The 15098-nt window shown below is 37.7% G+C and overlaps 1 protein-coding gene across 2 annotated transcripts in view; it reads right to left on the bottom strand.

Annotated features, from left to right (window-relative positions):
* RGS13 (regulator of G protein signaling 13) overlaps positions 1-3224 on the bottom strand; it is a 30115-nt gene extending 26891 nt beyond the window's left edge. The window contains exons 1-3 of one of the 2 annotated variants that reach the window (XM_084775409.1): positions 3209-3224; positions 3064-3137; positions 1738-1806 (exon numbers count right to left, since the gene is read on the bottom strand). The gene's annotated coding sequence lies outside the window, so the exon portion shown is untranslated. The other variant, XM_084775408.1, reaches the window with a different exon arrangement.
* Between the last annotated feature and the right edge of the window lie 11874 nt (positions 3225-15098).

Raw genomic sequence — 15098 nt, 5'->3', positions numbered from 1 at the left:
CATTTCTGTTTATGGTTTTAGAGATTAGTTCGAAGGCTGAGTTAGGTGAGTCGGCTACAGGTATTTAGACTCCTCGAGCAGTGTATGCCATACTGAAGGGCAGGAGGCACAAGATAGGATTTGCCCGGCTACAAGTTTGAGTGCTGAAGTGGAAAGGTAAGAGAGAGCAGGTCCCCAACATTGTCCTCTTGGATAGAATTGTCTGCGTGTTTCTTTTATAGAGATGTGTGGTTCAAAGTGTACCAGGAGACTGAGATTCCTGTGGGTACCCTTGCCAAGATACAGGACCCTGAGAAGCTATCTCGTGTGTGGTCCTAAATTTTCTAATCCAAGCAAAACTCTGTCTAGATAAACAGTATCCTTGTGCTCAGTTAGATGATTGATACAAAACAAGGTTCTATGTTACAAGCCATTCATCACTTGGGAAACACTGGAAGGACTGATATATAACTATAAATATACATACATTAATTACATATACATACTATTTAGAGGTCCGAACTTATTGACCTCTATTATAAGTCATTTCAAATATTATTTGATAAACATTTGTAAGCAGTTTTTATATTGTTTAGTATTCCAAGTCACACTCAAAGACTTATTAGATTATAGAATACAAATAGAATACAAAGTCATAAAATTGCCAATGATTAAACTGCACAAAATATTTAGAGATATTATACACAGAGTGCCTAGATGTTGTGCTCTATGATGTCCTCTGGCTTTTTAGTCCCTGAGAGGCTGAGACTCGATGGGTGGATGTTGTTCTAACATTGCCGGACTTTTCCGGGTCCGCCCAAGACCTTCAGCCCTCTCTTGCCCATTAAGATTTCCAGAACTGGATGTCCACCCACATGCCCGTGAGGCTGCATACCAATTGTTATTGGATTCATGATCACCATGCACCACAGATTTGCTGGGATGAAGGACAACAAAAATATCTCATAATGTTCCCTAGATTGAAGCAAAGAGGTTAAGTACAAATATTTAATTTTGAAGAAAAAGGTCAGATTGACCAGTTGATTCACGCTCTCTTCCAGCCAAAACACTGGTAAAATGGAGGTAAAGAACGCACAAGACTCAAACATGAAGGGAAAAAAAAAGATTAAAGAAAGGAAAAATAATAAAATATTTCAAAGTAGTTTTGGAAGATACGAAGCAGATGGAGGGTAAAGTTAAAATCCTCAAACTTCTAAAATGAGAACAAACACAGACTTTGGAATTTCATCTGACCAGATGAAGAACATATAATTCACAGTCTGAGGACAAAGAATTTCTAAAGTAAGTCTTTCCTAAATACTTCTAATTTAAAAAGAAAAAAAAAATAGCTGCAATTCTACATCCTACAATTCTTTGTCACTAAATCATACATCTTCACTTCAGTCTCCACCAAAATATGAAGTGACAGGGTCAAATGCACTCAAATTTGCACTTGAGGAACTTTAAGAAATGTAACTGGTATTTAAAAAAAATGCTGAATTCTAAATTTAAAAATAGGTATAATAAGGATTTAGTTAATCTACCCCATTAGTAAACTCAAATTTGTTTTATTGGCTAAATCCAGCTAAACACATCTTTAGTTAAATTGAGTTTTTTCAAATTGGAGCAAGAGCAAAACAAAAACAAAAACAAAAAAGTTAACCTCAAATATTCCTTAGAACTTCAACTCTAATTGGGTAAAAACAGAGACCTAAACTGACGCGATGTAGGACTGACTCCTACATCAGACAAACTTACCGAGCTTCAAATCAGTGGTAACCCTGCTTCTTTCATTCTGGTGTAACGACGTAGAAATATTCCATTAACCTAAGAATAATGTAATGATTAAAATAAGAGGAAGCAAAACGATGGGTGTGAAAATACAATACTTCACAAGCATTCTGATAAGACCTTTGCCATTGTTTTCATCCAGAGAGTTCCACTTTATGGGCTGTGGCCATCCCCATTTCTGCTTCTCTAGAATTTTGCTAATTTGATAGATTATTATAAAAATACATAAAATGAACTTTATCTCTTTCCGTTGATTTCACTTAATTGTCTTATGATTAATTATGTATTAATTTTCTTACCTTTTTTCTATATTCTGTTGATAAAATTACAAACCCAGGGCCTTGTTCTTGCTAGGCAAGCGTTCTACCACTGAACGAAATTCCCAGACCCACTTTTACAAGCCGTTAAGCATAGTATATTTAGGATAAATTTTGTACTTCATAATTTTTTCCAATATTTTCATCTGATAACTATTTTTTCAAGAAGAGTACATCTCATTAATAAACTAATAGTAAATATGCTACTAATAATATGAGTTGTGTATATACTATGATATAAATAAACTTATCCTCCTGCCTTTAAGTTAAGTCTTAAAGTAAAATAAAAATAAATAAATTTAAAAATTCAACCTTTTAAAGCATATTTAAATTTTGGTAGTCTTGACAGGTAATCAATACATTCTTTTTGTTAATATACAAACTAACAAAGCCCCCCGCCCATTTTCTTTTCTTTTAGCAGGTTGAATACAGTTTAGAAAAACCTGGACACTTTACATTTTGAACAACTCCTTTTTTGCAATGGCACAAAAATTCCTGCCCTTAAAAAAAAAGTAATTTTGTGAATTTTTTTTTAGGTGAAGCATGAGGAATGAAGAAATCCCATACAGCAAAATCACCAGTGCTTCACAGAGCCCTTACAAAAACCCACGCTGGAATGGTCAGAGATAATACACAGAAAGAAACAGCAATTTAATCATCACTGCTTTTTAATTCTAAATTTTCTGATTTTATATCTCTATCATACACTCATGGCCATACAAACCACACGAAAAGAACATATTATAAAACTGCAAAATATCTTCTGTTGCCCTATTTAATTTTTATAGGAAGCCATTCTTAGTTTTAGGTACAGAAAATATAAGCCAAGAAAAAAATATGTATCTATAATTTTGTTTATTTCTTGGGAAAAAAAACTTTACATGCAGTACTATAGCCCTGCTACCAAAGTCAGTACCCACTAGGAATTCATATCAAGATAACAGTCTCCAGCTCTTTTACTGAATCTCATACTCACAAATGTGTCCCGTGGAGCAGGCTACCAAGCTACATTTTATTTTCTCCTTGGCATGATCCTTTTGAAATCAGGTTCTGAAATTGCACGAGGCACCAAGTACTTTATTTTTCCTGGCATAAGAAACCTCTACTGTCTGTATAATTACCTTCTATGGCACTCCGGTCTCTGCGCTATGAAATTCTAGTTTTACAGACACATATCTATGCAAAGAGAGGTTTTTTGAATATGGAAAGTAGTGCTGTGGGATTGCAATGCCTTGCTGATAAAAGAGGTTTTTATCTAAACATATCAGAACATCTGACATGTCCAGATGGCTGGAAGCAGCAGCTCCGGAGAATTTTCAACTGTTGTAGTCAAAACTTCTCTTCTGAATAATTAATTTTCAAGCTTTTGACAATGTGCAGCCTAAAGGAAAATCCATTTTGCAAATAAATAAATAAATAATAGTAAATCAAGAGAGCTGAGTACAAATGAGCACACTACCATTGCAGACACTAACAAGTGATGGAACAATGGACTGCAACCTGTTCACAATAGTTAGCTGACTAAGGACTTGTAACAACCTAAGGGCTCTCTTCTCTGCCTGAACCTTGTAGTTCTTACTGATGGTCTCTGAGGCAGGATTTTGACTGTCTGTTGTTATTCAGTCTGTTGACATAGCCAGCTAAACTTGGGACTGAACACACGTGAGATCTACTGAGTGCAGATTATGGGGGAGATGCTGAGTGCCTTTGTCTTATGTCCTCTCTCTCTCTCTCTCTCTCTCTCTCTCTCTCTCTCTCTCTGTGTGTGTAGGGGGGTTGTGTGGTTTTTTTTTTTTTTTTGTGTGTGTGTGTGTGTATGTGTTTTCTGTGCATGAACTCTGAGCACTCTCTCATAGAAATGCTGAAATAAAATAGCAAGAAGGAGCAGAATATCATTTAGTACTTCTGAAAGTATTTAGGGACTGTTTCCTACCAGCCCCCTGTTTAGGGCTCCGTCTTCCCACTATTCCTGCTTTCCTGGCCTTGGTGGATACTCCAAGTTTTATACTGAAATCTAAAGATTTGGAGTGAGGATCCACAAATAAGAGAAGGTATGGGGTGTTTCTCTTTCTGGATCTATGTTACCTTACTCAGTAAAATATTTTCCAGCTATGCCCATTTACCTGAAAATGTCATTATTCCATTTTTTTTCTTTACAGCTGAATAGAATTGCATTTGTGTATATGCCTATATTTTGTTATTCATTTATTAATTCAAAGATATTTATATTATTTCCATTTCATAGCCACTGTTAACGGAGCAATTATTAAAGAAGTATTGGCACCAATAGCTGACCAGGGTGGGAGACTCAGTTTCTCTAGGGACAGACTCCCTGTTAGGTCTTACAGTCTCTAATGATCAGCGCCTGACTTCTCTTTCAGTCAAGTCAAAAGTAGTAAAAGTTAAAACATGCACAATTAGATATTGTTTAATCATTTAATATCTTTCTGTGACCTATTTGATGATTTTATACAGTTAGAATCTAAAGTGAATTTCAAAAGAATTTTAACAACTACCTGAAAATAAGATTTGTTATTCCTTCATTATCAGTGGCTTACTGGTAAGTAAACTTGTTTTCAGTGCACCTTGGTGATATTGTATAGATATTATGTGCCACTCACAAAAAGCACAGTTATTAATGAAAAATAATCACAGCTTGGAGGTTATCTCTAATGGGATTCTAAAATCCTTTGTGTTCAAACAATGAAGCAGAGATGCACAATTGCAACAGAAACAGAACTTTTCTTTTTTCTTTTTCTTTTCTTTTTTTTTTAAGGGATAGTACATTTCCAGGCTTGAGGAGAATAGGCTCAAGTTGAGCAGTTCAGCAGACCTACAACATAAAGGATGAGGCTGTTATGTCACATAGCTCAGGCCTTTTGATCATTGCGTAGTGTAGGCTTTCCATGAATGCTGCTACATGTAGGTCTACATACAATATCATGCTTCCCATATTTTATTAGCATCTTACATCTCTACCCGGGGCTGGGTGTTTTAGCACACAGAGCAGCCCTGGGTCCTCTTGAGATGCTGAGGAGTGCTCTGTGACTGTAGGTAGCTGAATTTATTCAACCTTGGCAGAGGGGTTTTCCAACCTTCCTCTTTGCCAACGTGTTTATTTAATATGCTAATTTCGTAAGGCTTTGTGGAAGGCCTTCTGACCTCACTCTCAGTCCCATTCTCCTGCCTCAGTCAGTACTTTTCATTTTACTCTGCAAGCAGCATAAGCTCATAGATACTGGAGAAGTCTCAGTGAACTATCCCCAGCAGGCAATTGCTGCTGACGTTCGGAGGGGGAGATCTGTATCTGCTGCTTTCCTGAACTCTGGGCCCTTGCCTTTTAGCCTTTTATTAGTCTTGGCTCTTTCTGCTGAATTCTTCCCAGTGTCTTATCTCTCAGAATAACTACAGCTGGTCTACATAGACACGTTACCCAGACATCCAGAACACGGCCCAAACAATTGCCACCCAAAGTCTGGACCCAGGAGAGCACATGCCAGTTTCAGTGTCCCCTCTGGCTTGTTGATAAATAGACACGTGTAACTTACTTTGGGTTCTGATATATAAACATCAAGTTTAGTGGCAACAATAATTAGATTATGGGCATCTAACATAGTTAACTACACAAAATGCAAATAAACAGCATACAAGCTAGCAGCCAGTTTTATCTGCATTTACTCCAGTAACTTGTATTAAAGGTGCCTTTCATTATAACCATTATCACATGGTTCCATGAAGGTCAGTCACTAATTGCAGTCATACTTAGTTCCTACTGAAGCTGCTGTAAATGCTTCTCTTGGCTTTCCCAGGGAGTCAGCACAGTGAGGCTGCCGGCCTTTGGAACCGCAGCCTAGAATTGAAAAGAATGCTGCTTGTCTCTTTTGCTTCTGGGTGAACTCATTCATTATGATAATTTCTAGGTCAATCCATTTGTCCACAAATTTCAGAATTCCTTGTTTTTAATAGCTGAGTAATACTCCATAGTGTAAATGTACCATAGTTTCTTAGTCCATTGGATGGGGAGGCCTGGTGGCACTCAGAGGAAGGATAGCAAGTTACCAAGAAGAGACTCGATAATCTTAGAGCATACATAGGGGGTGGAAGTCTCCCTCAATCACAGACATAGGGGAGGGGAGAAGGGGGAAAGTAGGAGGGAGGGAAGAATGGGAGGAAACAGGGGAAGGGCTAACAATCAAGATGTAATATGAATAAATTAATAAAAAATGGTAAAAAAAAAAAAAAAAGAAAAGAAAAGAATGCTGCATGGACTCAGTTACCACTTTCTGTAGAGCACTTAGTAGATCACTCAGACCTTTGTAACCAGACTCTAATTTACTAGTTAGAATCCCAAAGTTCCCTGACATGTGGTAAAGGCAACCACCACATGTCCTTCATGAGGCAGAGTATTTTGAGGACTGAGTCAAGGATGCCCCTTCTGAAGATAATTTGCATTGGCTCTTCTAGGTACCCAGGCATTACCATGGTAGGATTGCTTTGTTACTTTTTATTATTTTTATTTTTAATATTTATTTATTTTTCTATATTTTCTTTAAAAAATTTATGTATAAATTTATATTATTACATGTATATACAATAAACTACCTATAGCAGGAAGAACCATAACACAATCAGGAATTATATAAATATTACTTTCTTAGTGCTTTGGCTATTTGTATTTGACAGCTTGAAGAAAACATCTTTCCTATCTTGGTACACCTAAAATTCTGAATGAAAATCAATCTCCATCACATCTTGTTATTATCAACTTTAAACATCTATCCAGACCTAAAAACATCTTAACCCCTAAACAACTAAGGTTTATTGTAAAACTAAGCTACCTGGTCTTCAACCCCATCTGAGACTTGAGAAGGAATAAACTTGATTACCTGAGTATGCCAGGAGTGCAGGTTAGTAGCTTTCCAAGTGAGAAGATGACAGAGACAGTTTGCTACCTGAATAGTCACCAAAACTCTCCATTATGTTGAAGCATCTTCTTCAGCCTTCTGATCCAGTATATCTGACAGACACAATTGTGAGACAGGAACTATTAAGAACTTTCTTACACTGCCTTGTCAGAGTTTGGCCATAGACTCTGCCTGTATCCAAACTTGCCCATTTTTAGGCAGAATTCTGTCTGTGGTAGAAATGACAGTTTTCCCAGTGGCTTGTTTGCCACATTTGAAGTCATTTCCATAAGGAGGTTCTTTGATGCTCATCTTCTTCTTTGAGGCAGGCTGGGTGTTGCCAAGAGTTTACATGTCTCATTGTCAGTGAATCTTTAAAATAATAAAAATATTTTTAAATGTCATAGTCTGCATGTCTCTGAGGTTTTTGAAGACCTCATCTAACTATGTTACCTTATCTTTCTAGAGAATCATATCTATCTGCTGTGCCTAAGATATATATATATTCTTGTGATAAAAGTAAATTAGTAAGTAACAGGACCATGATTTGATCAACTAACAATTAACTTGTATAACTTATTTATCCTAAACAGCCTGTAACAGCACTTTCAAAGTATTGGAAGTAAACCTTGTATTATAATTGAATTATATTAGCATAATACCTCATATTAATAGTTTGTGAAGAATAATCTTACATTTGAATTCTATACCACTGTATCTAGAATTAAACTTATTTTGAATCTATATACACAATTCTATACCACTGAAGTAAAAAAAAAAAAAGCTTGTAAGTGACAAGACCAATCTACTTTTTCACTAATCTACTTTTTGTTCTATCTTCCCTATATATTTCCATATTCACCCTCCTTTCTTTTCAGCCCCTATCTCCAATCATAAGAATGTAAGATAAAGGAAAAGAGAGACATCTCTGAGTCTAACCTTGCTTTCTCTCTGAATAAGACCAATAGTAACTTGTAACCAACTCCCATTGATAATAACCCTCTATAGCCCAAGAGAACAACCAAAAACCTACCCAACCTCATTAAAGGAAATGGGGTATTAGTCTTTTAAGTTTTTTTCTGGCTGATTTGATACAAATAATACCTTTGTAGGGGCCCAAAGAAAATTGGAAAAATGGTTAAACAAGCTAGGAATGTTGAGAAACTCTAGGCTTAATTAGAGTCCTGTGTGGGACAGTCTGAAATGCTGGACCAATTGGGATTGGAAGCTTTCTTTGCAAGTGACCTGGGAACTGTCTTGTTCTGATGAGGAACAGCAATTGAAGCACTTGGTGCTGGAACGTGAAGGATACAGGATGTCCGTGTCCAGAATGTTGAGAGGAATGAATCCTGTTAGGTGTGATCCAATGTCAGTGCCCGATTCTTTTGTTCTGAAAGCATGTAATTTCTCACAAGCATTATATAGTCCTAAAATTATAAGCATATAAAGTGTGCGTGGTGCATGGAACAAGTAAGGCTGGTTTTCTGTATGAGCAGAAAAAAGAGACATCTATAAATCTTCATTCATGCCATATAAGAATGACATCTAATAAAAATTTATAGGGATTCTGTAGCCAAGAAGAAGCATTGTCTATACCTAGACGTTCATGTCTTAGCCCATCTCAGAGATAGTCCCATATAGTGGGATTAGCAATATAAGTTACTTGCTTGTTCTGCAGTTTAAATTCTTCATATCCCAATTGTGTCCCCCTCCTTCATTCCCTCCAGATCCCCCCTCCCTCCTTCATCCCATCTCCCTCCTTCTCTTAGTCCTTAGAAAAGTCTTAGAGACCTACAAGAAGAACATTATGATGGGCAGATCTGGGCCCAGGGGTCCTGCTCAAACTATGGCACCTGCCAAGGACAATACATGCAGTAAACTTCGAACCCCTACCCAGATCTAGCCAATGGACAGGACATTCTCCACAGTTGAGTGGAGAGTGAAGACTGACTTTCACATGAACTCTGGTGCCCCATATTTGACCATGTCCCCTGGATGGGGAGGCCTGGTCGCACTCAGAGGAAGGATAGCAAGCTACCAAGAAAAGACTTGATACCCTATGAGCATATACAGGAGGAGGAGGTCCTCCTCAGTTACAGTTATAGGGGAGAGGAGTAAGGGGAAAATGGGAGTGAAGGAAGAGTGGGAGGATACAAGGGATGGGATAACAAGTTACATGTAATATGAATAAATTAATAAAATATATTTAAAAAAAAAGGGAGTCCTCTTCCCCTAACATCTGACCTCAGCCTATCAAGTCTCATCTGTACTGCCTGTAACCTCTTCCTCTGTAGCTTGGCAAGCCATCCTGCCAGGGGGAAGTGATCTAACTTCGGTGGTCAGTGTCAACAGAACAAAATGACAGCCCACAGACTGGCAAAAGATCTTCACCAACCCTGCATCTGACAAAGGTCTAATATCTAAAATATATAAAGAATTCAAGAAATTAAACACCACCAAGCCAAAAATCCAATTAAAATATGGGGTACAGAACCAAACAGATAATTCTCAACAGAGGAATATCAAATGGCTGAGAAACACTTAAAGAAATGCTCAACATCCTTAGTTATCAGGGAACTCAGAATGACTCTGAGATTCCATCTTACCCTATCTGAATGGCTAAGTTAAAAAACTCAGATGACAGCAGATGCTAGCAAGGATGTGGAGAAAGGAGAACACTCCTCCATTGCTGGTGTGAGTGCAAACTTGTACAATCACTTTGGAAATCAATCTGGTGCTTTCTCAGAAAATTGGTAATAACTCTACCTCAGGACACAGCCATACCACTCCTGGGAATATACCTGAAAGATGCTCCAACATACAACAAGGACATTTGCTCAGCTGTGTTCATAGCAGCTTTATTTGTAATAGCCACAATCTGGAAACAACCTAAATGTCCCTCAACCAAAGAATAGATAAAGAAACTGTGGTACATTTACACAATGGAATGCTAGTCAACTATTAAAAACAAGGAAATCTTGAAATTTGCAGGCAAATGGATGCTACTAGAAATGATCATGCTGAGTGAGTTAACCTAGACTCAGAAAGACACGCATGGTATATACTCACTCATAAGCAGATATTAGCCATGTAATACCAGATAACTACGTTACAACACAGAGACTGAAACATCAACCAAGGACCATGTATGATGCGGATCTAGACCCTCTGCTCAGGTGTAGTTGTACAATCTCCATGTAGGTTCCATGTGTGGAAAGTAGGGACTACTTCAGGTATAGAAGATTCTTAAAGACTGGATTTCTAGGTCACTGAGGTGATCAAAAGCTGAACTCAGTTGTATTTTAAATCTAGGTTACCATTCTGATTTAGGATTCCTATTTCTTTGGATATTTTATTTTTGCAGCCTTTACTATACATTTAACAGAAGATATTTACTATTTTTTGTGTGGGTTTGTGTGGATGTTCATATATGTATGTATGTTCATATGCATGTGGGAACAAGAATGCACATGTGGCCGGGCGTGGTGGCGCACGCCTTTAATCCCAGCACTTGGGAGGCAGAGGCAGGTGGATCGAAGTAAGTTCGAGGCCAGCCTGGTCTACAAAGTGAGTCCAGGACAGCCAAGTCAACACAGAGAGACCTTGCCTCGAAAAACAAAAACAAAAACAAAAACAAAAACAAACAAAAAAAGAATGCACATATGAGTGTGCAGTGAATTGTGCACATATGTGTGTGTTGTGTTCTTGCATCACTCTTCACCTCACATACTGAGGCAGAGTACCTCACTTGAACCCAGAACTCTAGGTCCAGCTATGTTAGCTAGCCATCTTGCTCTAGATATCGTCTGTCTTTGCTGCATGGATGCTAGGATCACAGGGAGGTCGCCATGGCCACTGACATTTACATGAGGACCCAAACTCAGGTCCTCGTGCTTGATGAGCAAGTGTTTTATCTACTGAATCACCTCCCAGCCCTTACTTCTCCCCCTAACATTTTTAGGTGTTTGGTAGACAAGTATTTCAAGGTATACCGTGCCCTTTAAACTCCACGTTTCACTTTATGTGAATTAATGTTACATATTGACTTTTAAATAAACCAAATGTGGTGAAATATGAAGGCAAACGGGGCTTGAGCACTTCTATATTGTCCTAGATGGCAAGTAGCGTTCTTTGCTTCACAAGTGAGGAACATCCTGGGTATATAGGGCTCAGTGATATCTAGCTACAAAGCTTAGGTCTGTCTGCTTTGAAATGACCTAATCAACTCACTCTTCTTTCTATAGATAAGCATCTTCCCTTTTCATGGACAACGTAGAACAAAGCAGCACAAACTTGTTCTGCCTTTCCTGTGTTTTTGCCCTGTCGCAGAGATTAAAATGCCTTTTTGATTTTTTTTTTTTTAAAAAGGTAGATCAGTAAGAGTCTGCTGACTTAAACTTGAAAGAAATTCATCCTCGTTGCAATGGTGAGTGGTGGTGGGTACCCCACCCATTCTCAGAATTCCAGGTGGTGTCTAGTCATTCGCTCCCGGAGGCAGATAGCGATAAGTAACTCTTTGGAGGATGCAGTTGGAGAAGGAATCTCCCACAAACGATGCCTGCTTCACCTGCCTCTGTGCTTATGATATTGAAGCTGGTATAGTTGATTCTCAATAAACATTTGAACAATGAATAAGTCTATTTCTTTCTCACAGGATTCATCTAAGGTAAACAATGAGAACACCTTTAATGTTCTTTATAGCTCGTTTTACTTACATAAAAACTTGAGTGTGAGGTTTGAGAAGGATTATGTTCGTCTGTATCTTCTCCCCTCCTGTAGGATAGTCCTGCTTTTATGTTCTAAATTTCATGCCCTATAATTAGTGTAGTCTTTATGAATGCACATTTGGAAATACTAAACTTTGTAAGTATAATTTACACAAATACATATTTTCATAGTGCATGCAAATTTCAACAATGGAGTCCCTGCGACTCTCAAATAAGGAAACGCAGTGAAACACAAAGCCATTGTTTGTCTTTAGGGTCTGAAAATAACTGACTGAAATTCTGTCTTAAGCCTCTGGAGGGACATGATATGCAAATAAGATTGTATAAAAGTTTTAGTATTTAGGAAAGGCAAGAAACAAAAAGCATTGTAATCCTTGAAGCTCCTGAAACTTATATTACTCTTTCACTAAAAAAAGTACACAATTTCCCCTCCAGTTTGAATAGTTTGGGATTTGCCCCTTAGCAACTCTAAAACTACAGCTAACAGTCAAGTCAATGTTTTTTTTTTTTTCCTTTTCTAAGAAGGAGCAAACGTAGTCTTAAAACATTTTTATGTGATGGAAAAACCATTTTGCCCAGATTAAAATTATATCCAAAGGAAAATGAAGAATAAGTGTCATGCAAAAAGGCATGGTCGTGTATGCCATGGGACCACTAAGACATCCCACATGCACACCATGGCCAGTGGAGATGTGAGAGTGGGCACTACAGAGGAAGCTGAGAAAAAGAGCAGGATGATTATAGAGAGAGAGCAGGACCACGATGTACAAGACAGATGACTTTCATCTGAAAAGTAAAAATGGCTATTTTTTTGAATAAAATTCTACAGGGAATAATTTATAAAAAACATAAAATTGGTTTACCTTTTTTTTTTTGAAAAATTCCATCTATGAAAGTTTAGGAAAACCACTCCCCCCCCCCCCCCCCCGCCCAGGTAGGTGGGCAGTTCTCTCAGTTTACTGCTTTTCCAAGTGAATACACAGAAGGCAAATAGAAATGAAAATTTACAACAGTCATTTGCTTTCATTACACATTTGTGGAACTGGTTTGTGAAGGTGACCATTACAACTATGGAGGTATTTTTATACTCAAATGTAGGTTGTGCATACAGGAAACAGGAGAACATGTTTTAGAAGGAGCCTTCCTAACCCCATTTTAGAGCAAAAATTTCATCCCTAAAATTTAGAATTTGAAGAAAGTTTAAATAGGTGACTTTAAAGCTTCCACATAGTTGAGTAAAGAGATCAGCCCTGTGGTGTCTCACCCTGCTGTTCACAGGATCTGTGGTGGAAGTAGAGCGAACCACTGAGGGGCTCTTATAATCTTTTTAATACAAGGTTTGTCATTTTGCTTGTTTTGTTTGGCTGAAAATCAAACAAATACATAGATCTTTCCTTGTCTGGCTGTGCTTATGTTCACATATGTTCTCTCTTTTCTTACTAGAGAGACATGATGCAGTGCTAGGTTTATATGAATTCCACCTACTTTTATTGTGTCATCTGTATTGTAGTTACAATTTTCTCTTAATTCCACAATTGTCTCTTAATCTGCGTACTGTTAGCTTGACTCAATTGTGTTGAATGAATGTATATACTTTTAAATATAACTTGTCAAGTGATAAGATTGGAGCTTTATTTCTAAAAAGAATTCAATACTTCCAGCCTTAGAGCAGAATATACTAAACTACATGAGAGAAATGATTGCTACAAGAATGATTGCTACAAACAAAATATGATTTATTTTAGGAAGGATTCCCACAAAGATTCCTTAATGAATTTTATCTTACAATTAAGAGTCATAGGGGATGGGAATAGGGTGAAAGTGGGAGGGAGGGAGGAATGGGGGGGATACAAGTGATGGGATAACAATTGAGTTTTAATATGAATAATTAATTAAATAAAAATTAAAAAATTAAGATTCAGTTTATGCTCAGTATTTCAGTTATATGATATAAGACAAAGTACATTTAAATTCAATGCTGCATTACTACCGCCCAGACTTCTAAGTAACTCTAGTTCTTCAAAACACTAGTCACATCTGATAATAGAACAAATAATATACTTAGTATATTTCCTCTTATTTTATTTTTACTTTCTGCCAAGGGCCAGAGTTGGTTTATTTATTTATTTATTTATTTTAGAAGAAATGATGCTATCTGCAGATTGGAAGCAGGCTTAAATTACTAAATACAATGCCTAGAAATACCCTGGGGAGCCACAAAGGGCTTGAGCAGAAGGGGTCAAAAAGTATTACAAAACAGCAGTAATTAAGGAATATTCCACTTGGGTCTGTTTTAAGTCAAGCACTTTCCCAAAAGGATCATGTGGCTTTATTTTTAGGCATCACTTATTGATTCAGGCTGTAGCCACTGCTAACTGGCAGAGCCAGCTCTAGGCTACAGACATGGTATTGGCTCTAGATACTGAGACAATGAAAGTTTTGTCTGCTATGAAAGCAATTACTTAGTTAAAGAATCTTTGTCCAGGGTCAAGCCTTATTTACAGGAAGACCACCTGCAAGGTTACTTAACAGATAACTGAGAATCTCAGTGCTCATGTGCTCAGGAATTCCCTGCTTAACTAGTGACAGGTTAGTCAGTAAAAAGGTAGCCAAGATTTTAGAAACCATAGTTGAATGGGAATGTGAGAATTAGACATCCCAAGTCCCATTAGACTCATTTGGTCCAGTGAATTATCTTGCTCACAGTGTTGTCTCTGAGCATTTGATACAGAAGACTATCAATTAAAAATAGACTAAAATAAAAATCCACGGAACTAATATACTGGTGAAGACATTATTGTCCTTTGTTTTGGGAGAAAGGCAGTGTTTTATGCCCAAGGAAGACATGAGCTTACATGTGTAGAAGTGTTATTGTGAGACCCTGGCTCCACAAACACCTGACACTTCTCACAGTGCCACATGGCCCAGAGGATGCCCTGCAGCCAGTCTAACTGATGATTCTGAAAAGGTCATAAAGATGAGGAGGTAGACCCTGGAAGGCAAACTTAGTGTTTACTTAAACTTGGGTTGTGGAAAATTCTTTATTACAGGCTTTAAAGACAAAAACCACTTAAATAATATACCAAATGATTTAGTTATGGAAAATGTCAAGAGGGCGTTTGGCTGTGTGTTGCAGTGTGTGGAAGGCAAACAGCGCTACTGATAGTGATGTTTCTGAGTGGAGGAAGGGCAGTGTCGACCCTCACAGGGTAGAATGGGGAGATAGTGGAGGATGCAAGGCCCGAATCTGGGGCCTCAGAGTAAGACTTCTGCATCAGCCACCTGGTGGAAGATCCCCAACAACAGTCATCAACCTGGGCAGTCACAGTTGACTTAATTAGGAGGCTTGAAGAATGCACAGGAAATAGACACCTACTTTG

Source organism: Acomys minous (assembly GCF_964271855.1).
Source record: "Acomys minous genome assembly, chromosome: 1".
Classification (NCBI taxonomy): domain Eukaryota; kingdom Metazoa; phylum Chordata; class Mammalia; order Rodentia; family Muridae; genus Acomys; species Acomys minous.
This window is presented reverse-complemented; position numbering and strand designations above follow the sequence as displayed.